Source organism: Phoca vitulina, unplaced genomic scaffold, assembly GCF_004348235.1.
Source record: "Phoca vitulina isolate PV1807 unplaced genomic scaffold, GSC_HSeal_1.0 scaffold7, whole genome shotgun sequence".
NCBI classification, from domain to species: domain Eukaryota; kingdom Metazoa; phylum Chordata; class Mammalia; order Carnivora; family Phocidae; genus Phoca; species Phoca vitulina.
In genome coordinates, this window is record NW_022589710.1 from 35,845,035 (window position 1) to 35,869,435 (window position 24,401).

Sequence of the window (24,401 nt, forward strand, 5' to 3'; positions counted from 1 at the left end):
CCAAGTAACAAGACTAGGATTTGCTCCTACTATGAAATCCATTGCCATTCTTACTTAGGCACTCTGGATGCAAAGACAAGGAACTGGGCAGCCCAGTGTGGTACACAGGAATGTAAACAACATCTCTAGTTCAGAGAAATCCGTGCTGCGACAGAGAGGAGCTGCTGCCTAACTTTAAGAGTGGTGAATTTAATTCCTTTAATGGCGTGAGGATGTCCAACTCGCTTGAATGCCTCAGACTATGCTATTTGCCCTGCTCAGTACAACGTGCCGGTACGTATTGAATGTCCGCTTTGGTAGTTCTCACCATATGCCACAGCATGCTTGTGTACCAAGTCATAGATGTGTTTTCAGTTGGATCAATTTGCAAAACTTCTGTTTAACACAACTGGAACTGGTAAAGTCTCTCAGGTGGGCTGTTGAGCCGAATGGGAGCTTCTGCTATAAATACAGATGCTGGATGTAAATAATAGCTAAGAGGCATCACATGACATCATATACTCTGTTATTGTACTATCTCTGTTTTTTGGTGCATGGGAGAATGTGGGCAGGGCTGGGTTCATGGCAACTCTGACTCTGCAAGTCAGAGATGTAAGCATATGAACCTTCCGTTCACATGCTCAGTGTTGTGTTTCAAAAGAACTGGGTGTGTCTCTGTTTGGCTTAGCATTACATTTTATTTTCATTTCAAAGTATGGAGGAACTGTTTCAGTGCTCCCATCATTAGTCTAATTTGCTGATTTAAAAGTAGATTTTACTTTTATATCCAAACAGGCATGGCTAGGAGACACCATAGATCATTAAAAGACTCTAACTGGGGACATCTGCAAACATTTTGAGACACTTTATTCTGGACTCTCTTAAGTGCACTAGATACAATATGGAACAATAGTCCTTTCACTTTGAGGACTTGTAACATAGATGCCTAGAAGGGAACAATAAGAAATGATTCATAATATTTTCTCCAGAGACTGTTGCCATGATGATTTTGCAGCATTTACTCTAAAGGAAGCAACCAGTGTAAAATGGAAATGAATAGCATGAATAGAACAGGGAAGGAAAATAACAGACAATGCTTTGTAGACAGCTCCATAAACCCTAGAGTCCGGACTTTCCTGAAATTGGCTCTTTGTATGTATTGTACTGGGCAAAATGGTTCTATGAAAAGACACCGTAGGACCAGAAGGATCTTCATGCTTTATACACCTTTGTTGTGACCCATGCCATTAATAATAAATAATGCAAACCTGGGTAGTCTAAGAAGAGAAGTGATACTATCAGAATGATTATCTTGGATTACAAGGAATGGCACAAAGATTGGCACTGTGCTGTTTTGTTGAGTTGAGCTATTGACCATCAATAAAATGTGCATGTCAAATAACTGAATCATCCGGTACTCACAGAAGTACAAGTTTTTGAAATAATTGTCCCAAACTGTGGGTAAAATTTACAATGAATTTTTTTTCATTAATATGTGTTAATTGAATGCATTATCAAAACTCTAATGTCTGCTACTTACCATTTGGTTTGGATCATAACCACCAAGTTTAACTAAGTAATGCAGACAAGATTCTGTAGCCATACAATATATATGAACTCGGATTTATAAGCAGTTTAATTTGACTGCAATACAAACACAATAAATATTTTAAAATCACTTATTTACGTAAGAGTGAGTTCATACAATACCTTTCATTCAGGACTTCCAGTGCCTTAGTAATGCTGCCATAGCTGTACAGGAGGTAAGTGGGAGTCAACTGACATCATCCTGAGTCCAAGGGCATTGAGTAATTTGTTGGTATATCTAAATGGCACCTGCAGGATGGATTCCCAAGGATCCAGCTTCCAGTGAGTTTCAGATCTGGAAGATGCATACGGTGTCATAAGACTGAGGCCGTTCTTGCGCAGGGGGAGGGAAGGACCCAGTATTCTGCATTTTAACAAGGGCCTCGCCTTCCCTCCAGGTAATCCTGAAGTCTGGACCACGCTATAAGAAATACTGACCAAGATCTTAAAGGTCATCTAATCCCAAATCCTCATTTTACAAAGGGTCCACAAAGGTTAGATGACTTGAGCAAGGTTTGGTAGCTAATTTGCACATCGTCTCTCTTACTCCCATCTCCAAGACCCAGGAGTCCAGGAAGGTTAGAGAAGTTCCTTGATGAAATCGGGCAGAAAAGCTTTTTTGAGGGAGTTTGTGACATTCTTCCTACCCCCGGGCGTTAACCTGCTTGGAGTTAGCATCTCCCTCAGATCATCTCTGACGTCCCAAAACAAGGAAAGAAAGTTGCCAGACCAGGGCGGCCGCGGGGCCTGCGGGGGAGGCGGGCGGCTCCGCCTCCGGCGCTCGCGGGCGGGCTCGACACTGGCCGCGGAGCGGCGAGCGCGGGACTCAGAGGCAGGCGGCGGGCGGGGAAGGCGCGGGGCGTGGTTTGCAGCTTTCCGAGCGCCAAGGAGCGGAGCGCGCTCTGCTGCGTCCCAAGCCTTCGGCTGGACCGAAAAAGCGAGCGGGAGAACGAGCAAAGGGCGCGATCGTGGGAGCAAGGCAAGTGGGGCGCCGACCTGGGCCAGCCCCAGCCCGCGCCCTCGCCGGGCCCGCAGCGGGTGAGGGCGGTCGCGGGCCCCCAGCGCCCCGGTGCGCCCCGGAGAGAGCGGGCTGAGGCGGGGAGGGAGAGCGGGAGGGAGGGAGGGGAAGGGGCGGGGGCGAGGGAGGGAAAGGTCCTCGAGCCCGGGACGGGGGGGTGGGGTGGGGGCGGTAGGCGCGAGAACCGACCCGATGCCGGGGTCCGAGCCCGGTTACCGGAAACTTTGCCCGGGTGGGGCGAGCGGGGTGCGTGGAGGGCGCCGCAAACTTGTCAGCGGGCGGGGCGCTCCGGGGATTGGAGCGAGCGCCAGCGGGTGGCGTTTGTCTCTCCGGCTTCTTTGTGTCACCTCCGGGCCCCAGCCCGCCGGTCCTCCCGGCTCAGACAGGGGCTGCGCGGGGGGCTCGGCCCTGATCCCCGTGCCGCCCCCGTCGGGCCCAGGCCCCAGCACTCCGGATCCGCTGATTGTTTTCGTTCCTCGCGTCACGCCTGGGCGGGAAAGATTTTGAACCCCGCGTGAGCTGGAACGCGGAGAGCCGCGGCGCAGAGATGGCCAAATCGTGGGCGGCGCGACGCTCGCCCCGCGTCCCCGGGAACCCGCGGGCCCGGGCGCACGGGGGCTGGACAGGGCGCGGGGACCCCGGGGGCCCCAGCGCTCGAGGAACAGCGGCGGGCGCGGCAGCCAAGCGCCCCCGCGCCGGGGGCCTCTCGGACGGCTCGGATTATAATTCCATTTTGATTGCTTGGCGTCTTTGTTGTCTGAAATTGCCTTGAGGGTCTGAAGGTAGCACCTTCTCCTCCTTAGGTTATTTTTTTCTGTTAAAAAAAAGCGGGGGGTGGGGGACTTGTGTGTAATCAGTGCTGCTCGAAACAACGTGAGCCACCTTATTAGATGGAGCTTGAGAAGTCCTGTGTAACATTTGCCTTTGTGGACGCTTGTTATTTCCGAAAGTTATTATTTCCCCCTCCCCTAGTGGAAGGGAGCGTCTGAGCTGGATGCCAGCAGGCTCGATTGTGTACAAGCACCAGCAAGTCGGAGCCCAACCGAGGGTGTTTCTTTGTAGCCGCTCAACACTTGGGCATCGCTTGTTTTCTTTTTTTAAAGTTTGTTTGATTTCAGGCAACTTTCATCTGCTTTTTTTGAAAGTTTTCCTAGCTCCGAAGCCCTCCTTGAAGTTATTATGTGGTCGCTCAGATGGGTTCGGCTACTTTTAGGGTTGGGGGTTACAATGAACATCTGAACCATACCTGGCCCTTCACCCCTCGGGTCCCTGCCATTGAGACCTTGTAAATATCGCCAGGAGAGCGTGTTCACCTTTTATGAGATGGAATATTTGGCGTGTTTTTTTACTTTAATGCATGACTCCTTTTTTAGTTTTCTTTCTGGAAAACTGTTGGGACTTTCAAGGGCTTTTCCCGAGATAATTACTAAACGGCCTTAGCCCCGCCATTACGCCCCCTACCCCCAATGCACCACGAGGGAGAAGGGAGCAGGTGTAATCCTTATTAAGTTTTTTTGTGTGAAGACTCTGGAGATGTCAAAATAAGTAAAAAGTGGAAATTCTCAGTTCTTTGTTCACATGTTTGAGTCAACTGAACTTTATTTGAATTCAACAAAAATAAAAATCAAACCAGTTTGGTCAGCTTAGCCTCGTACATTAAGATTGCTTAAAAAAAAAATCATTTGAATAAGTTTACCCAATTAGAAACTTTACAAGCATTTCAGTGCATTAGTGCTAGTTTGTTTGCAGGGTATTGCAGTATGTTTAGAGAACTGAATCACAATGGGGTTATTCTAGGTAGTGCCCTCAGTAGCTTAATAGAGTTTAGAGTAAAGCTCAAAAATGGAATCAGCCATGTCTTAATAAGTAAGGGTAAGAGTGGAAAGCAGTTGAGTAATTTGTCATGACTCATATGTTTTTAATATAGATTTTTAATAATTTCACAAAATTATTGATTCATTTACTCAAATAAGCTCTTACCGTATGTCAGCCACTGTGCTGAAATCTGGGGTTCCAAATAATAATAGTTACCATTTATGGAGTGCTTATTTTGTACCAGTAAATGCTTTGCATAGATTACCACATTTATCTAATAAATATTTATTGAGTGCCTACAATGTATTGTGCTAGGTGCTGGGGTTCTAACAGTGCACGGGACTGCTGTGGTTCCTGCCGGTAGTGGGGGAGAGCTGGGGAAGATCCACAGAACATGAAAAACATTAGCAAACTAATTGCAGATTTGAAAATGTCAATCAGATCACACACTTCCCTGTTTAAAATCCTTCAGTGGCTTCGCATCTCCGTCTGAGTGAAAGGCAGACCTGACTGGCCCCCAGAGTTTACCCCATCTGGTCCTCCTCATTCCCCAGTCCTTCACCTTTTTGATCTTATCTGCTGCTCTGCTTCTTGCTCATACTTCTACAGCCAAACTAGTTTCCTTGCTGTTTGAGATGCCTTTGGACTTGCTGTTTCCTCTGCTTGGAATGCCCCCTGCGCAGCCCCCGTATCTTTCTGGTTCCCTCCCTGACCCCCTTCACTTCCTTACTCAATATTGTGTTCTCAGTGAGCCTTGGCAAAACCCCAGATTTAAAAATCACAACCCCTCTTGTAACTCCCATTCCCTTGTTCATGATTTATTGTTTTTCTCCATGGCACTTTTTTTTTTTTTTAAGATTTTATTTATTTGTCAGAGAGAGCGCACAAGCAGGGGGAGCGGCAGGCAGAGGGAGAGGGAGAAGCAGGCTCCCCACTGAGCAGGGAGCCCGATGCGGGACTCGATCCCAGGACCCTGGGATCATGACCTGAGCCGAGGTCTCCATGGCCTTTATGACCACATAACTAACACTCATTTGTTAATGGTCTGTCTTCCGCCGCTAGATTGCACTCCGTCAGTACTCTTGTAGTCACTGTGATATCCTCAGAACCTGGAACAGTGCCTGACGTGCAGTGGGTCCTTAACTATTTGTTGAGTGGATGTTGAGTAGAAAGAAGGAGACACCAGGGGGCTGAAGCAGAGACCAGCGGCTCCTGTGTTCATAGTGAGAAGGCAAAGGGGCTGGCCGTGTTGTTGGGGCAGGAGGTTGCGGGGTGGAGAGAGGCATGGCAGAAGATCAGCAGGGGAAACGGCACTGAGTCAGGAGAGAGCTTGGCAGTGTGTGGCTTTACCGGACCTGGGAGAGGGTGGTTGTCCCTGAGCACTGTGAGCCGGAGGGGAAGAACTAAGTGAAGATGGAATGGTCATCAGGTGGAATATCAAGCAGGGCCTTCCTTGTAGGCCAAGGTTTAGATAAATTCACATTGAATCCCCAGATATACCCTATTAGCCCCATTGTATAGTTTATAAAACTGGGCATCAGGTAATTTTCTGAGGCTACCTGGTAGGTGAATGGCAGAGCCTAGGATAGGAAGCCAGGCTCTCTGGCTTCCAAACACTTATATTTGACCACTCTGCCGGCGTCAAAAGACAGAGTCCCCACCCTGATGGACGAGCCATTGCAGTATACATGTGGCAATGTTGGAAAAGATGTATTCTTCCGGCTGCGGGAGGGGGAAGCACCTAGTTCTGCCCCGGAGTGGAACAGGCCAAATTGAAAAAAATGAAATCATTTTCCCTTTTTTTATTATTAGGAAATATTTCACATTGGCTACATCTTAATTAAGAAACAATGTTAAAGTTAAATGCAACAGCCTATGCTTCAGGGCTTCACTGTGTGTTCACTTTTTATTCCTGCTTGCTTTCCCATCTACCAATGCCCCGTGTCAGATGCCGCCTCTCCTACTTTTACCAAATGAAAGATTACGTCTGGAATAGTGTAAAATCACCTATGTTTAAAGCCTGTAATTCTTCACTGAATTGCACAGATTATGTTCTTTTCTGATTGTTATCGTAAACTGTCTACACTTGGCGTGTTAGTGTGGTAATTCTTACATTGGCTCTGTTGAGTGTAATTGACACACGGAAAGCCGCACATATTTAGAGTGTAAAATTTGGTAGGTTTTTTTACTTACATAAAGACCTGTGAAACCATCTCTCCCTTTGGCCCCTCCTTACACCCTGCATCCTCTTTCCCTAGACAACCGAAGATAGCTCTCTGACCCTATGGATTAGTTTGTAGTTTCAGAATTTTATAGAAATGGAATCATAATGTCTTTTTTGTCTGGCTTCTTTCACTTAGCATAATTATTTGGAGATTCATCCATGTTGTGTAAATCAATGATTCATCCCTTTTTGTTGCTGAATGGTATTCCATTGTATGGATATACCCCAGTTCATCCATCCATTCACCCATTGATTGACATCTGGCTTTTTTCCAGTTTTTGGCTATTAAAAATAAAGCTCCTGTGAACATTACGTACAGTCTTTGTGTAGACATCTGCTTTCATTCCCCCTGGGTAAATATTTAGGAGTGGAATGGCTGGATTGTATGGTAGATACATGTTTTGAAGGGGTTGTACTGTTTTACATTCCGAAAGTTGTGTATGAGGGTTCCATTTGCTGTGCATACTTGTCAGCACTTAGTATGGTCAGGCTTTCCATAGATATTCTACTAGAGGTGCAGTGGTATCTCATTGTGTTTTTAATTTGCATTTCTCTGATGACTAATGATATGCTTATTTACCATCCATATATCTTCTTTATTGACGTTTCTGTTTATATTTTTTGCCCATTTTTTATTGGGTTCATTGCTTCCTTATTACTGACTTTTGAGAATTCTTTATATTTTCTAGATGCAAGTTCTTTATCAGATACATGATTTGCAATATTTACTTTCAGTCTATTCCTCATCTTATAGTCTCTTAACAGTATTTTAGAAGATCAGAAGTTTTCAATTTTAATGAAGTCCAATTTATCAATTTATTCTTTGATGAATTGTACTTTTGATGTTGTACCTTAAGAAATCTTTGTCTGACTCAAGGTGACAAAGATCTTTTTCTAAGAGTTATTTATAACTCTTTATTTATGTATTTTAGTTACTTATAACTCTTGGGAAAACTATAAAAGAATGTAAAACTATAAAGTTTTCATTTTACATTTAGGTCAGTCTATTTTGAGTTAATATTTGTTTACAGAGCCAAGTATGGGTTGAAGTTTACCTTACTGCTAATGGGAATATTTGGCAATTTGTAGAGACAGATAATGTATTGAGATGATGTCTTATGTGTGTTGGGGGGAGGATGGGTGGCATTTGCTGTTGGCATCTAGACGGTCAAAGCCAGGGATGCTGCTCAGGATACAATGAACAAGAGCGATCCTCTCAACAAAGAATCATTCAGACAAAGTGTCAGTAGTGCCAAGCGTGAGAAATCCTAGGCTAGAGGTTTATCAATTTTATTGACCTTCCCAGTGAACCACCTATTTTGTTTTATTGATATTTTCTTTTGTTATCTATTTTCTATTTAACTGACTTTTCACTCTGATCCTTATTGTTTTTCTTATTCTAGTTTCCTTTTTTTTATCTTCAAAGATTTTATTTATTTTATTTGAGAGAGAGAGCGCATGAGCTGAAGAGGGGCAGAGGGAGAAGTAGACTCTCCACTGAGCGGGGAACTCACCTGGGGGCTCGATCCCAGGACCCTGAGATCATGACCTGAGCTGAAGGCAGACGCTTAACTGACTGAGCCACCCAGCCGCCCCATTATTCTAGTTTCTTTAAGTAGTTCATTTTGTGATCATATTTCTTTTCCTACATAGATGTTTAGTCTGTAAATTTCCTCCCAGGCACTGCTTTAGTCACATCTCACAAATTTTGATATTGTGTAAAGCCATTTTTATTCAGTTCAAAACTAAAAAACATTTTCTTTGATATATTCTCTGACCCTGAGTTACCCATATTACTTGGTTTCCAAATATTTGTGGATTTTCTAGAGATATTTCTGTTATTGATTTCTAATTCAATTCCATTGTTGTCAAAGAGCATACTTTGTATGGCTCAAATCCTTTTACATTTATCGAGAGTTATTTTATAGCCCAGAATATAATTTCTTTTTTTAAATTAATAATTAATTAATTTTTAAAAAGATTTTATTTATTTATTTGAGAGAGAGAGAGAGAGAGAGAGCATGAGAGGGGAGAGGGTCAGAGGGAGAAGCTGACTCCCCCCTGAGCAGGGAGCCTAATGGGGGACTCGATCCTGGGACTCCGGGATCATGACCTGAGCTGAAGGCAGATGCTTAACCAACTGAGCCACCCAGGAGCCCATAATTTCTTTTGGCAAATGTTTTATGTGCACTTGAAAAGAATGTGTTTGAATTTTAATTACACCATATTAAAGAAACATAATATCAACATGACTTATCTCTATTCATGTTAACCTTGATCACCTGGCTGAGATGTCAGGTTTCTCTACTGTAAAGTTACTCTTTTCTCCCCCTTCTGTACTGAACTTTTTGGTAAGGAAGTCACTACGAGCAGCTCACACTTAGAATGCAGAGTTATGCTTCACCTCCTTGAAGGGTGTTACTTTTTTATTCAATGTGATGATCTCTGTCTTTTATTTATTTATTTATTTTTAAAGACTTTATTTATTTTGAGAGAGAGGAGGAGAGAGAGAGCACGAGCATGGGGGAGGAGCAGAGGCAGAGGGAGAAGCAGACAAGCAGACTCCCTGCTGAGCAGGGAGCTGATGAGGGACTCCATCCCAGGACCCTGGGATCATGACCCGAGCTGAAGGCAGACGCTTAACCTACTGGGCCACTCAGGTGCCCTGATCTCTGTCTTTTAATTGCATTGTTTAGACCATTTGTATTTAAAGTAATCATTAATATGGTTAGATTTAAATCTGTAACCTTGCTATTTGTTTGTCTACTCTTCTCATCTGTTGTTTGTTTCTTTTTTACTCTTTTTTGGTCTATCTTTGGATTTATTGAGTTATTTTTCATCATTTTATTTTATTTTATTTTTTAATTTTTTTTAAAGATTTTATTTATTTATTTGACAGAGACAGACACAGTGAGAGAGGGAACACAAGCAATGGGAGTGAGAGAGGGAGAAGCAGGCTTCCTGCGGAGCATGGAGCCCGATGTGGGGCTCGATCCCAGGACCCTGGGATCATGACCTGAGCTGAAGGCAGATGCTTAATGACTGAGCCACCCAGGCGCCCCTCATCATTCTATTTTATATCCTTTGTTCGACTTATTAGCTATCATTCTTTTCTTTTTTTTTAGGTTTTATTTATTTGTCAGAGAGAGGGAGAGCACAAGCAGGGGGAGCGGCAGGCAGAGGGAGAAGCAGGCTCCCCGCTGAGCAAGGAGCCCGATGCGGGACTTGATCCTAGGACCCTGGGATCATGACCTGAGCCCAAGGCAGACGCTTAACCGACCGAGCCATCCAGGCGTCCCATTAGCTATCATTCTTTATTTTGTTATTTCAGTGGCTGCTTTAGGGTTTGTAGTATACACCTTTAACTTATCACAGTTTACCTTCAAGTGTTATTATCCCACTTCATATACAGTATGAACACCTTGTTTCTAATAGTATATTTCCATTACTCTCCTTATGACTTTTTTGTTATTGTCATATATTTTGTTTTTTGTCTTTTATAGACCCCATGCTACATTATTATTTTTGTTTGAATAGCCAGTTATTTATTTATTTTTATTTATTTATTTTTATTTTTATTTTTTTTTAAAGATTTTATTTATTTATTTGACAGAGAGACACAGGGAGAGAGGGAACACAAGCAGGGGGAGTGGGAGAGAGAGAAGCAGGCTTCCCGTGGAGCAGGGAGCTGGATGTGGGGCTCGATCCCAGGACTGTGGAACCATGACCTGAGCCGAAGGCAGACGCTTAACGACTGAGCCACTCAGGCGCCCCTTATTTATTTATTTTTAAAGACTTATTTATTTATTTATTTTGGAGAGAGAGTGGGGGAGGGGCAGCGGGAGAGGGAGAGAATTTTTTAAAGATTTTATTTATTTATTTATTTGGCAGAGAGACACAGTGAGCGAGAGAGAGAACACAAGCAGGGGGAGTGGGAGAGGGAGAAGCAGGCTTCCCGCAGAGCAGGGAGCCCCATGTGGGGCTCGATCCCAGGACATGACCTGAGCGGAAGGCAGACGCTTAACCAACTGAGCCACCCAGGCACCCCAGTTATTTTTTATTTAAAAAATTTTTTAGAGTTAAGCCCCTTTTTATTTTTTATTTTACTTTATTTTTTTTTTGAGAAAGAGAGAACACACACGTGTGTGAGTGGGGGAGGGGCAGAAGGCGAGGGAGAGAGAGAGAGAATCTTAAGCAGGTTCCACACCTGGCGTGGAGCCCCATGCGGGGGTTTATCTCATGACCCTGAGATCATGACCTGAGCCGAAATCAAGAGTTGGACACTTACCCCACTGAGCACCCAGGTGCTCCTGAACAGTCAGTTATTTTTATTATTATTATTTTTTAATTTTTTTTAAAGATTTTTTTTTATTTATTTGACAGAGAGAGACATAGTGAGAGAGGGAACACAAACAGGGGGAGTGGGAGAGGAAGAAGCAGGTTTCCCGCGGAGCAGGGAGCCCGATGCGGGGCTCGATTCCAGGACCCTGGGACCATGACCTGAGCAGGAGGCAGACGCTTAACGACTGAGCCACCCAGGCGCCCCTAGTCAGTTATTTTTTTTTTTTTTAAAGATTTTATTTATTTATTTGACAGAGAGAGACACAGTGAGAGAGGGAACACAAGCAGGGGGAGTGGGAGAGGGAGAAGCAGGCTTCCCGCAGAGCAGGGAGCCCGATGCAGGGCTTGATCCCAGGACCCTGGGACCATGACCTGAGCCAAAGGCAGACCCTTAACGACTGAGCCACCCAGGCGCCCCCAGTCAGTTATTTTTTAAAGGGATCTAAATAATAAGAAAAAAAAACTTATATGTACCCATACAGTCACACAGGTTATATTTTTTATTGTACTATTAGTGAAAATAAAGAAATCATACATATTGAGGTTATTGGATGCATATATATGTATATATAAGCACATATACATTCTAACTTCTACCGTTAGAATAAACTTTAAAGAAGTAGTGAAATTCAGAAGTCAGAGCATAGTTCATTTTCTTAAACTCTGTTGAATTGCCATTGAGCAGATCATTACTATAGTGGAAAGGTGTTTCAGGATCGTGTAGAGTATTACAGCATTCAGAACACCTGGACTGGGAGAGCTCTCTGCACAGGCACTGGTGAGCGTGCTGTGCTGCTTCTCTTTCCGCCGGGCAACATTAGGAGGAGGAAGGTGCATGGAAAGAAGGAATCAGTCCACCTGTGCTGATATTTTCCAGACCCTGAGAAACTTTGAAACATGAGTTTGGAAGCATTTTTTTTTTTCTTTTGATGGTGTGTGAGATGAAAAGTACTTGTTATAGCTCCTCAGGTCAAGGTAACACATTAAAAAATATATATTTATTTATTTATTAAAGATTTTATTTATTTATTAGAGAGAGTGGGAGGAGGAGCAAAGGGAGAGGGACAAGCAGACTCCATGCCGAGCATGGGGGACGTGGGGCTCGATCCCAAGACTCTGAGATCATGACCTGAGCTGAAATCGAGAGTTGGTCGCTCCACTGACTGAGCCACCCATCTGCCCTGGGAAAGTAACAGCTTTGACAACAGTGAGCCTCAAGCTTCCGCTTGTCAGAGTCCATATTGGATTGAAAACTCCAGTCTGAGATGCAGTTCTTGGATCTCTCTAGAATTTGCCATCTACTTGTTGCTCTGGTTCTAGCTGACTTTTACTCTCCCTTTGGGTACTGCCAGTGTTCGCCGTTTGTCATCAGTGAGTAGCTCCTCTCCATCCGGTTCTATAAATGCACCCCTATTCTAAATATTAATACACTGATAAATACTCAACTATAAAGGAGTGGGAAAGATCAATTCATTCAACAAGTTGGGGCACCTGGGAGGCTCAGTCATTAAGCGTCTGCCTTCGGCTCAGGTCATGATCCCGGGGTCCTGGGATCGAGCCCCACATCGGGCTCCCTGCTCAGCGGGAAGCCTGCTTCTCCCTCTCCCACTCCCCCTGCTTGTGTTCCCTCTCTCGCTGTGTCTCTCTCTGTCAAATAAATAAAATCTTAAAAAAAAAAAATTCATTCAACCAGTTCATTTATTTTGTAAATATTTATTGAGTCCGGGCTCTGGAACCTTGATGAAAATGTATGCCCCTTGCTCTTAGCAAGGCAGTTGTCCAGTAGGAGAAAGGCCCATGGGCAGAGGAGCATGCAGTCCCGCGGGGAAACTGGCGATCACTACGGTGGAGCCACCGACGGAGCAGTGGGAGTAAGCTTGGAACGTGCTTCTCTAAGTGTGTTCCAGGCGCCAGCAGCATCAGACCTACTGAGTCAGAAAGCTTGAGGCTGGAGCCCAGCAATCTGTGTTTAACAAGCCTTCCAAGTATTTATGATGCGTGTTCGAGTTTGTGAACCACTGGCCGAGAGGATTAGATGATCTCTGAGATTTTTTTCCCAGCTCCAAAATTCTATGAGTATGATTTAGAAATGCGATATTTACTCCATTGTACTTTTTTTTTGCTTACTCTATAAAATTGTGTGAAAAGCATCATCTTAGTTCCAATATGTGCTTTTATTATTCAGTTTCCCCTCTTGTACCTCCTATTCATTATGAACTACAGTACTGATGTCACTGATTCCTTATCATACATCTTATTACTCATTTCTGCAATTACTGTTTTTTTTTTTTAAGATTTCATTGCATCCTTAGAGATGACACCCTGCAAAGAACAACACTGTGCAGCACAATACCAGTCCAGGAAACGAAATCCTTCCTTATTGAAGTTGCTAATTGATAATGAAGGATTTTCTTCCATATCATCTAGATTGAGAGCCGTATTGAAGTGCTTTGGGTACACAAGGTTGTATGTGTGTTTCCCAGCGGGCATCGTCACTTTCATATAATGTTTGCCAATGTGCGTTTCAAACTTGCTAAGGTCAAGCCAAGTCTGGTGGTCCCGTAGCCAGGGATGTCTAAGAGATTTATCACCCCGTTGTACTTAAAGAGCAGTGTTGGCACTAATGAAATGTCATGTAAAACATTAATTGCTATGTGGGTAAAACAGAAATTCAAAATGACAAAGTTATGCCTTACACTGGAGAAGTAGTAAATTATCATGAAAAATTTCACATAATCAAAAGCAGAGATAATACTGAAATGAACTCCTGTGTAAACATTACTCAGTATCGGTAATTATCAAACCCTGCCAATGTGGCTTCACCTATACCCTCACCTGTCCCCCCCCCATGCTGGATTATTTTGAAGTAAATTCCACACATCATATTATTTCATCCATAAATAATTAGATTTTAAATTATTTCAGCCATTAAGAGGCTAGAGATGAATATGAAACTGAATCACAAATAGACGTTTCATGGTTACACATTAAATAATAGATAAAGTTTATCTGGAATTCATTTACACGAAAAATAGTAAAACAAAATAGTGTAGAGATGTGTACATATATTCCTATTAAAATTCACTGAAAGTAAATACTGGTTACAACAGTGAATACATTCTGTCAGATATTTCATAAACCTTCATCATCATGATAGCAATATATACATTATGCTTATAGATAATTTTCCGGAAGAATGAGAAAGAATATACACCCATGTGCTGCCAAAATTGAAATATTGTGCTTGACAGGGAGCCTTTAATTTGAAAGGCAGGTTTTTGGGAAGGGAGGTTTTATAAGAAGGTTTTGTAGAGGGGCGCCTGGGTGGCTCAGTCGTTAAGCGTCTGCCTTCGGCTCAGGTCATGATCCCAGGGTCCTGGGATCGAGCCCCGCATCAGGCTCCCTGCTCAGCGGGGAGTCTGCTTCTCCTCCCTCTCCTGCTCCCCCTGCTTGTGCTCTCTCTCCCACTGTATCTCGCTCTGTCAAATAAATAAATAAAATCTTTTACAAAAAATAAAGATTAAAAAAAAAGAAGGTTTTGTAGACTTCTAGGCACATTTTTAGTATATTTAAATTAAAAATTCTTATTACTCATTTCAGCAATTACTAATTTTTTTTTTTAAGATTTTATTTATTTGACAGAGATAGAGACAGAGAGAAAGGGAACACAAGCAGGGGGAGTGGGAGAGGGAGAAGCAGGCTTCTCGCTGAGCAGGGAGCCCGATGCGGGGCTTGATCCCAAGACCCTGAGATCATGACCTGAGCCGAAGGCAGACACTTAACGACTGAGCCATCCAGGCACCCCAATTATGTTACTTTATTTGAAAAGAAAGGGTATTTAGCATTTATGGATGAACAATACATCTTTAAAAAAATGCATCCATTTTAGTCCATGTGCTACACACACTCTTTTCATCAAGGTTAGAGTTAACGTTAACTATTTTGTTAGAGCTCAGGCTGCGAGATACTTCATGTTTAGTGGGGGGGGGGGGTGATGCAGACTTAATCTACACAGACAGACCACCCGTTTTCTCCTACTCTGGCTTTGGAGTACAAGTTGGGGTACCCTGAGGGATAGATGATCGTATGATGGCTGAGATCTTCAGGTTTGGCTGCTTTTGTGTGATATATTAATTAATGGGTCATACCATAAATTTAGCTAATTTTCATTTACAAAAGATTTAAGTACTCAGAAGTAATCTTCATCTTAAGCATAAATTGAAACAAAATAAAGACCATTTCCCATGCCCCCAAAACAAATAATAAAGAAAAAAAACCCCACAACTCAAATGAATCTAAGCTATTAGTACTGTGGTAGGTTACACGGCCAGCGTATGATGGGATCATTTGGTAGAATAAGGCATGCTAGAGCTTTTAGTTCAAAATTTTGAGCAAGTGGGGCAACCCTGTCGATACCCCTCTCACTCTTGAGAGCATTTTCTGTATCTTCACTTAATAAACTTCTATCGCTTTACTCGCAAAAAAAAATGTATTTTTTTGAGCAAGTGATTCAGAAAGAAAAAAATAAAAAAGGAATGCCTACTATAAATTCTGTTTTTAAAACTGTTAAAGGTGTGTTTTATTATCTGCATTTGATGTTGACAAGGAGAATGGGTCACAAGTGTTCTCTTGAATATCCTTTATAGTCACTCATTTGATGACACTGAGTAAGAACTTTTCCTGTTAATAAATCTTTGTTTAAAAGAAAGTCTGTGCCTTTGTAGTCCTTGTACTCTCTCATTATAGGAAGCTTCAACTTAGTTGCATAATAATTAATTTTATAGCTAGTGTTTAGTCCAGAACTGGTTATGATTCCTTCTAGGCCAGATGAAAAGAAGCTCCAGAATGTTTATAACCACAGGTTGATGATTTGGTGACGAGACTCTGTTGGTGATGGTTTCTGAGACTTGGAAAGTAAGCTTGCCCCTTTTGTGAGTCGTCATGTCATCTCCCAGTTGGCTCTGTGTTTTCTTAATAACTGTTGCCGATTTCAGATTTGAGCAGGGCAGATATGTTTTGGAATGATCCAACATATTCTTTCAGGTTATATATGCCTGTTAAACCTTATAAACTTACTGTTAATGTTATATGTTCCACAAAGAAGGGAAGATTTAATTGTCTTCCTGTCCCTGCCTTCCAAATTATTATTATTTTTTTCTGATTTGCTTTTCAGGGGTTTGGGGGTGGGGGTAGGAACAGAGAAAAATAAGTGAATCTGGGAGACTGTGGGCCTGCTTGTGTATGACCCTGGATGGGAGCAGAACCAAAATGGCCTCCATGTGCTGATAAGATAAATCATAATTTACTGAAGTCCTGATCTTGGGTAATACTCCCATGTGTGTAAAGTACTAAAGGAATGAGTGAATTTTGGAAATGTCTGTGCTATAGCGGAATGGTTAAGAGCATAGCTTCTGCAGTCAGACTGACCTTAGTTCAGATCCTGGCTTTGTCGTACACTGGCTGCATCCCTTTGGACAAATGATAGAACCTCTCTGAGTAGAGTTTCCTCATCTGTAACATGGAGGCCAATATATGCTTTACCTTAAAGGAGTGTAATGAATATTACTGAGATAATACACATAGTGGGCAGTACAGTATTCATTGTTGAATACTGCAGAACACATTGTAATAAATGCTAGTTGTTACGTTCAGTTCAAGGGTGCAGTGAACTAGGGGCTAAGTGACAGGTGTTGAGGTGGCAATAAGAAGTGATCAGATATGGCCCCTGTTCTTCAGGAACTGGGGAAGATAGCCTTGTAAACTAATTATTCTATTATGATCCAGAATGAAAGAAATGCCACCTGAAGTGCAGGCAAAGTGCTGTGGGTGCATAACGTCAGTGGTAGTTAATGTCTGTTTTGGGGAATTAGGGCTAGATTTGTAGCACATTGACATTAAATTTGGGCATATAGCCAGGTCTAGAATGTAGAGTAGGGCTTTCGTGGGTGGAGAAGGGTGAAAAGTAGATTGCAGGCTGAAGAATAGCACAAACTAAAGCAGAGCTCATAGCAAGATGTGGTGGGAGAGGTCTGGATAGATGTTTCATGGTTAGATCTTGAGGACTTTGAACACGTAATGGACCGTATTCTTGTCAGTGGGCAACCAAGCTTGGTGTGAGCTCTGTTTCATGATAATGTTCTGAAAGATGTATCGGAGAGGCAGGGAGTCCTCCGTAAGGTGTTTTCAGAAATCCAGGTGAGTGATGAAGAAATTCAGAACACAGTCAGAAAGTATGAAAAGGAGATGGAAGGGAGAAAATTCTAAATTAGGTGCCAAAGAGAATGTTGGTGCCATTACTTGAGAGAGAAAGACCACAGGAGGGGGAAGTGTGGGAGAGAACGGACGGTCTTGGTGGTAGGGTGGGCCTAGTGGGCTAATCCTTTAAGCCCAAAGATTAGTGGACATCTAGCTGGCAGTTGGAAATTTAGTTCTGCCAGAAAGAAGCCAACATTTATTGTGCATCTACCATGTCTCAGATTTTATGCTGAGCATCTTCAAAAATCATTATTGGAAGCAGATGGTATTTTTATTGATGAAGAAATAGCTCAGAAGAGGCCTGGTATTATTTCAACATTTACCTTCATTCCAAAGCACTTCTCCCTTTAATCTTTCTCTTTAGGCTCTTTGTCTCAAGAGGCCAACCAGGGCTGGGAAGAATGAGCGTGTGATTTCCACATTCAGGCTCCCATTACGTATTTTTTACCTTGAGGAGAGAATAACCCTCTAACCTGGAGATTTCCCTTTGTTACCTGAAGAATGTTGAGGGGATTCCATTTCCAATCTTCTTTCTCAAATTCTAATATTCCTTTCCTTTTAGAGCTGCTTGAAGGTTGAAGTCCCTTAGGATTTTTTTTCCTCTTGCTTCTGATGAAATGGACACATTTGGGTAGGAAAGGGTGAACACTTTTTTTTTTTTTTTAAGATTTTATTTATTTACTTGAGAAAGAGAAGCGGGGGAGGGAGAGAGCACGAATGGGGGGAGAGGGAGAGGGAAAAGCAGGCTCCCATCAACAGGGAGCCTAATGTGGGGCTCCAACCAAGGACCCGGGGATTGCAACCTGAGCCAAAGGCAGACACTTAACGACTGAGCCACCCAGGCGCCCCAAAGGGTGAACAGTTTATAAAATGAGTCTTGTTTTAGTTGAGTTGGAGAGGGGCAGAGAGAATGATGGTCTTTTCCTTAATGGTATCCCCTTCATTAGGTGATGAAATGCATAATCCTGATGTCAGGCTCGTGGATGCAGATTAAAAATTAAGTTTGGCAAGACTGAGCATTTGTTTAAAAATTTTTGTGTTCTTACAAAACTGCAACAACACACATATTAAAAAGCAAAAACCCTGCCTCATATTATTTTCACTTTCCATTCCTGCAGTCCCTGTCCCTAGAGATCATCACTGTGGACAGTTGTATGTTTATACCATTTGAATGTTTCCGAACATTTGGAACTCTGGCAATAATTAAGCAGAGTAGCTAGAATTTGTGCTTTTCCCTTTTCACCTAGATACTTGGTATCAGGGTTTATCATTGAGGCTTCATAGATATGGGCTCTATATTTATACTGTGTTCTGAAAGCCATATAAACATCAAATTGAACTTAAGTTAAAAGCTATTGGATCATCTTTCAAATCAGTGACGTACCTATGATTAGAATTTAGAGACCTTGAGCTTATTTGTTGCTAAACCGGTTCTGTTAATTTATTACATAAGTTTGCCAGCTAGCTGCAACAGTGGGCAAAAAACACGTTTCATCTTATTTATTTTAAAGAGGAGAAAGGGCAGAAAGAGCTGAAAATTTAAACTCACAAGGTCCATTTTAGTTTGGTCACTATAGTAATCTGTTAATCACTTCCTATGTTGACTGCTCAGATAATATGTGCTCTGGCAAATTTCTCTAACAGAACCACAGGATATGTGAGTAGCTTAGCTCTTCGTTGCCCATTAGGAACTTTCTTTTAAGGACACAGAGTTTGGAGCCTGCATATTTGTGTTCAAGCAAGTCTTGCCAGTGACATGCTGAATGATCCTGGGCAAGTTACTTTACTTCTCTGTTTTCCTAAACGGGGTAGTGTTTATCTTCCGGACTCGTGAGGACTAACGAGATGGCACGTATAAAATACCTGGCACAGGGACGTCTGGGTGGCTCAGTCCGTTAAGTGTCTGCCTTCGGCTCAAGTCATGATCCCGGGGTCCTGGGATCGAGCCCCATCTTGGGTTCCCTGCTTAGCTGGGGGTCTGCTTCTCCCCCTCCTTCCCGCTTGTGCTCTCTCTCACTATCTCTGTTTCTCTCAAATAAATAAATATTAAAAAAAATATATCTGGCACAAATGAAGTACTAAATAAATCTTAACTCTTCTTAGTACTTTTGTCATTCTTACCAAAAGGAGAATCTGCGATTTTGGCCCCCGATGTAAGAAGAATTTGCTTGTTCTTACTTTCAAGTTATAACAAAGGAGAAGTCACTGCTACCTCACTTTTCTAGCATTGTAGATTGTCAGAAGGAATGTGCAAATAGTGAGATATGCTCTTTAAACAGATACAAATCTCACTACGTCTCTTAGTTGGTCAGCTTCCTAACTAAATTAAGTTGGAGGAGCTTCAACCAAAGGATTACACAGAGATTTTGTTTTGTCCTAGTGGTCTTACTTCTCAAGATCCTTTGGTAGTTCTAGTTTTGGTCCACTCAAGAAAATACTGTGGAATGATAAGACATTTTTGGGGGGAGTGTTCTAATTGTTCACTGATGAGGAGGAAACAACTTAGGTGGTGTTTCTTTTTGAGGATATTTTATGTTCTATGTGTTTTAGGGGCTGGGGATAGGTCAGGTATATTTTCATGGGGAAGGCCTTTATTTTTTTATTAAGATTTATTTATTTAAGAGAGAGAGAGAGAGAGAGAGTGCACATGGGTTGCGGGGGGAGCTCAAGCAGCTCCCCCCCCCCCCATTGAGTGTGGAGCCTGACCCTGAGATTATGACCTGAGCCAAAATCAAGAGTTAGATGCTTAAGTGACTGAGCCACCCAGGCGCCCCATGGGAAGGCTTTGAGAGAATGAAAAAATATTTCTTAGAAATCTCAAAACTGTAGCCTGAAATTCCATGAAAAGAAAATTAAAGAATTTTGTAATCCCAGTTATGGAGGTAAGGGGTCAGAAGGATTATGTTTGGGGCGCCTCGGTGGCTCAGTCGTTAAGCGTCTGCCTTCGGCTCAGGTCATGATCCCAGGGTCCTGGGATCGAGCCCCGCATCGGGCTCCCTGCTCCCTGCTCCGCGGGAAGCCTGCTTCTCCCTCTCCCACTCCCCCTGCTTGTGTTCCCTCTCTCACTATATCTCTCTCTGTCAAATAAATAAATAAAATCTTTAAAAAAAAAAAAAAAAGGATTATGTTTTAGGAAATTTATTTTCATAAGGAAGTACATACTTTCTAAATATTTTAACGAATTAAGAGATATACTAAAGAAAAAGTGATCTCAGAACTAGACAGAATTATTATTATTATTTTTAAAAGCTGGACAAATTTCTAATAGGGTCACTGCACATGTTATAAGTAACAAGGAAGATAATTTAGTATACACAGAAGTGCATTCTGTTCTTTTCCTGAGATGATGTGACCTCAAATCAGATCTTAAAATTGTGCCCACAGAATTGGCAAATATGTATCCTTGGGGAAAACTCAAACAAATAAGTTTGGTTGTTTCTCTTCAGGGGAGAAACTTCTGTCCTGTTTAGAAATGAAAAGGAAACTAGTTTGCAAGCTCTCTAGCAAGTCACAAGGGAAGCCTGAAAGGAGGAAGGGTTTCACAGTATAAAGTTCTGCTATTTCAGAAATCAAATCTGTTTTTCAGAAACACCCTCTGTTTCCATAGTTGCTTGATTCAGCAACTTTTTAACAAATGAATACCTCTTAGAGCTGCACGGCTGGCTGGCCCCCTAGAAAAAACAGCTTCTAAATCACATAGCAGTTAATTTTCAGCTGGTTTTTTTTTTTTCCTTGTCTACTTTTCCACTAACCAGTCAGAATGCTAAGACTTACTGGTTGGGTAAGACTGGGTGTCAGGTAGTTAGAACTCCCTATTTATCAGTGCAATTGCACAGTAATGAATGGTTTTTTGGAAGTAAAGAGTTACAGAGAAACACAAACTCAAAAAGAACAGAAAGGAGCTGTATTTGGGGGGAGATTTTGAATTTTTAAAAAAGATTTTATTTATTTATTTGAGAGAGAGAGAGAGTGAGAGAGAGCATGAGAGGGGAGAGGGTCAGAGGGAGAAGCGGACTCCCCGCTGAGCAGGGAGCCCGATGTGGGACTCGATCCCGGGACTCCAGGATCATGACCTGAGTTGAAGGCAGTCGCTTAACCAACTGAGCCACCCAGGTGCCTGAGATTTTGAATTTTTAAAAAAATTCCATTAGGCTGGGCGCCTGGGTGGCTCAGTTGGTTAAGCAACTGCCTTCGGCTCAGGTCATAATCCTGGAGTCCTGGGATCGAGTCCCGCATCGGGCTCCCTGCTCGGCAGGGAGTCTCCTTCTCCCTCTGACCCTTCTCCTTCTCATGCTCTCTCTCTCTCAAATAAATAAATAAAATCTTAAAAAAAAAAAAATTCCGTTAGGACAATTTCCTTAAAATTCTAGCATGCAAGTTATAATCTAAAGTGGTTAGAAAGAAATGCAGTTTTTTTTTAAGTCATAGCACTTTCTTTTTTTTTTTTTAAAGATTTTATTTATTTATTTGACAGAGAGAGGCACAGCGAGAGAGTGAGAGAGGGAGAAGCAGGCTTCCCGCCGAGCAGGGAGCCCGATGTGGGGCTCGATCCCAGGACCCTGGGATCATGACCTGAGCCGAAGGCAGACGCTTAACAACTGAGCCACCCAGGCGCCCAAGTCATAGCACTTTCTTAAGCAAAATTTTATGTACCACAATCTGGGATCTGTTTATTAAAATCTTCAGTGTTTTACTGAGTGATCTAAGAATTTGCTAGTTTATTTGCTTTGTCACTGTGCAAGTCTTGGTAAATTATTAAATATAGTTGGATTGTAGGGACGAAAGGGGAACTCTTTTCTCTAAGACGAGTCTTGAGGGTGTGTGAAATAATGGTCTGTCATAGGAGAGATCAAAAATTGAGTCAAAACATCACTTCTAAGATACCAATTATGAATTCTAATCCTGGGTTTACTCTTGAGTTGTATGCTCTCGAGTAACTCATTAACATTAACGGTCTCAGTTTCCTCCACCTTAGGAGTACTGTGATTATGTAAAATAACTGATAAGCACAACTACATATAAAGAATGTTTTATCTTGGATCAGTTATACTACCCCCCTCTTTACTGATCACCATTGCTTTGCTTTCCTAAACCTAGCCAGCCAGCTCTTGGAGGTCTCCGTTAATCAGAAAGGACAGCGGAGAAGAGAGAGGGTGGTGGGATTAAAAACCATTCCTGGGGCACTTTAAAATGTTTATGTGCTCTCCATAAGGAGTCAGTGAGTCTTGTCTCATGTATGATTTATAACGCTTGGACAGGGGCCGTAGTGGGGGGCTGTTTTATTAGAATCCAGAGAGAGGCCCACAGCCATTATGTTGAATTCAGGTAAGAATTTTAGAACTGACTGATGCCTCAATCCTCTTATTTCACAGAAGAGGAACCAAGATTCAGGGACAGCAAGGTCCCACAGGTAATGGATAGAACAAGGAATAAAATGGCTATCTCCAGATTCCCGGCTTAAAGCTCTTGCCGACCTCTGTATGTGTATATATATTTAAATTGTTATGTATTACTTAAGATCTATGAAATGGTATAAATCATCAGACAGTAAGTACTCATGTGCTTTAGCATCTTACTTAAGAAACAAAATATTGCTAACGTGGTTGTGACCCCTACCCTCCTCACAGGTGTAGCTGCCATCCTGAATTTGGGTATTTATCACCCTTATGCATTTCTTTATAATTTTGCTGCATATGAATGTTAACGGTGATTTTCAAAGTATTTAACAACTGATAGTGTATGGGCACGGCCACCCATAATGGATGCTGGTCCTAAACCACAGATCGGCCATGTCAAGGTGTATCATGGACTCCTAAGCACCTTTTTTTTTTTTTTTTAATGTCAGCTGTAAGCCCAACATGGGGCTTGAACTCAGGACCTCCAAGATCAAGAGTCACATGTTCTACTGACCGAGCCAGCCAGGCGCCCCTCCTTAGCCATATTTTTAAAGATTGCGTGTACTTGGCATCATTCTGTGTGCATTCTTCTGCAAGTTGCTCTTTTCTCTCTCAACTTTATATTTGTGAGCTATGTCCATATCGATATGTATAACTCCGATTTGTTCATTTTCATTGTTGAATAGTCAGTCGTATGAGTATGTCACAGTGTATTTATCCATTCACTTATTTTTGGATATCTAGTTTTTTTAAGTCCTATTCTAGGACCCACCATTCCTATCATTTGCTTAATTTCCTGTTAGGTTGTTTGTCTTTTCCTTATTGATTTGTGAGTATGTTATTTTTGTATTTTTTGGAAAGTATTTTTTAATAAATAACATTAACATCTGTACTTAAGAAGCTGCATAAAACCTATCAAAGCTTTGCCTTTCCAGTATTGTTGGAGCTATATACAGCTATTCACGTTTGAAAGGGATCTTTTGCTGTCAAGTATACCCATGGCATTGTCTGAGTGTTAATATGTCTGTGATTGTAGATATGGACATATTCCTTTATATAAAATGGATTTGGCATAGTCTTAACATTCTTGATTATGAAGATAGATTTTATTTTCCCATATTTACATGGTCATGCAGGTGAAATTGTTGACCTTATTATACTCTCAAATGTGGGAGGAAAGCCTTAACGGGAAATTATAAAATTCTCATTTTTTGCCTTTACTAAATAAAGCAGGATAATGGATGGCACCCTTGCTTCCTTAGTGAACCACAGATGGGCCACAGGATATAAAGGAAACTATAAAGTCAGTAGGGGGGTTGAGGCCACAGCTTAGGAAATTCTTTCCAGAACTTTATCTATTTAAACTATCTGGGCTGTTCATGGTTTTTGTTCTCTCCCTCTTTTGTCCCGCAGTGAGTGGTGACTTGACTTGACGGGGTACATGCTAGGCTATCTGTTCTTTTGTCGACTACATGTATCTGCTTTCTAGAAGGTTATTGTTTTCAAGGATCTTAATTAAACACTTGGATTAGGACAGTTAAACCTTTCGCTGGCTGGGGAAGTATAATCTTCCTATTCATTCTGCTTTCCTGGCTTATTGGCTTCCTTCCCTTCCTTGTTTCTTTTTACTTACAAAGCACTTGCGTCTGTTAGATAGCCATCCTTCAGAGCACCCAACATTTTGTTCATCTCAGTTTTTTTAATCTACTTCTTTTTGTACAAAAGGACATAAACATGTAAAAGTACTTTTAGTACTAGAGGTTGCCTTCTGGAGAATCACGTTTGG

General features: G+C 42.1%; 1 protein-coding gene across 2 annotated transcripts in view; it reads left to right on the top strand.

The window, feature by feature from the left end:
• The first annotated feature begins 2,436 nt into the window (after window positions 1-2,436).
• SYNE2 (spectrin repeat containing nuclear envelope protein 2) overlaps window positions 2,437-24,401 on the top strand; it is a 315,865-nt gene continuing 293,900 nt past the window's right edge. For both annotated transcript variants that reach the window (XM_032405277.1, XM_032405280.1), the window contains exon 1: window positions 2,437-2,545. The gene's annotated coding sequence lies outside the window, so the exon portion shown is untranslated. The remainder of the gene's footprint in view (window positions 2,546-24,401) is intronic.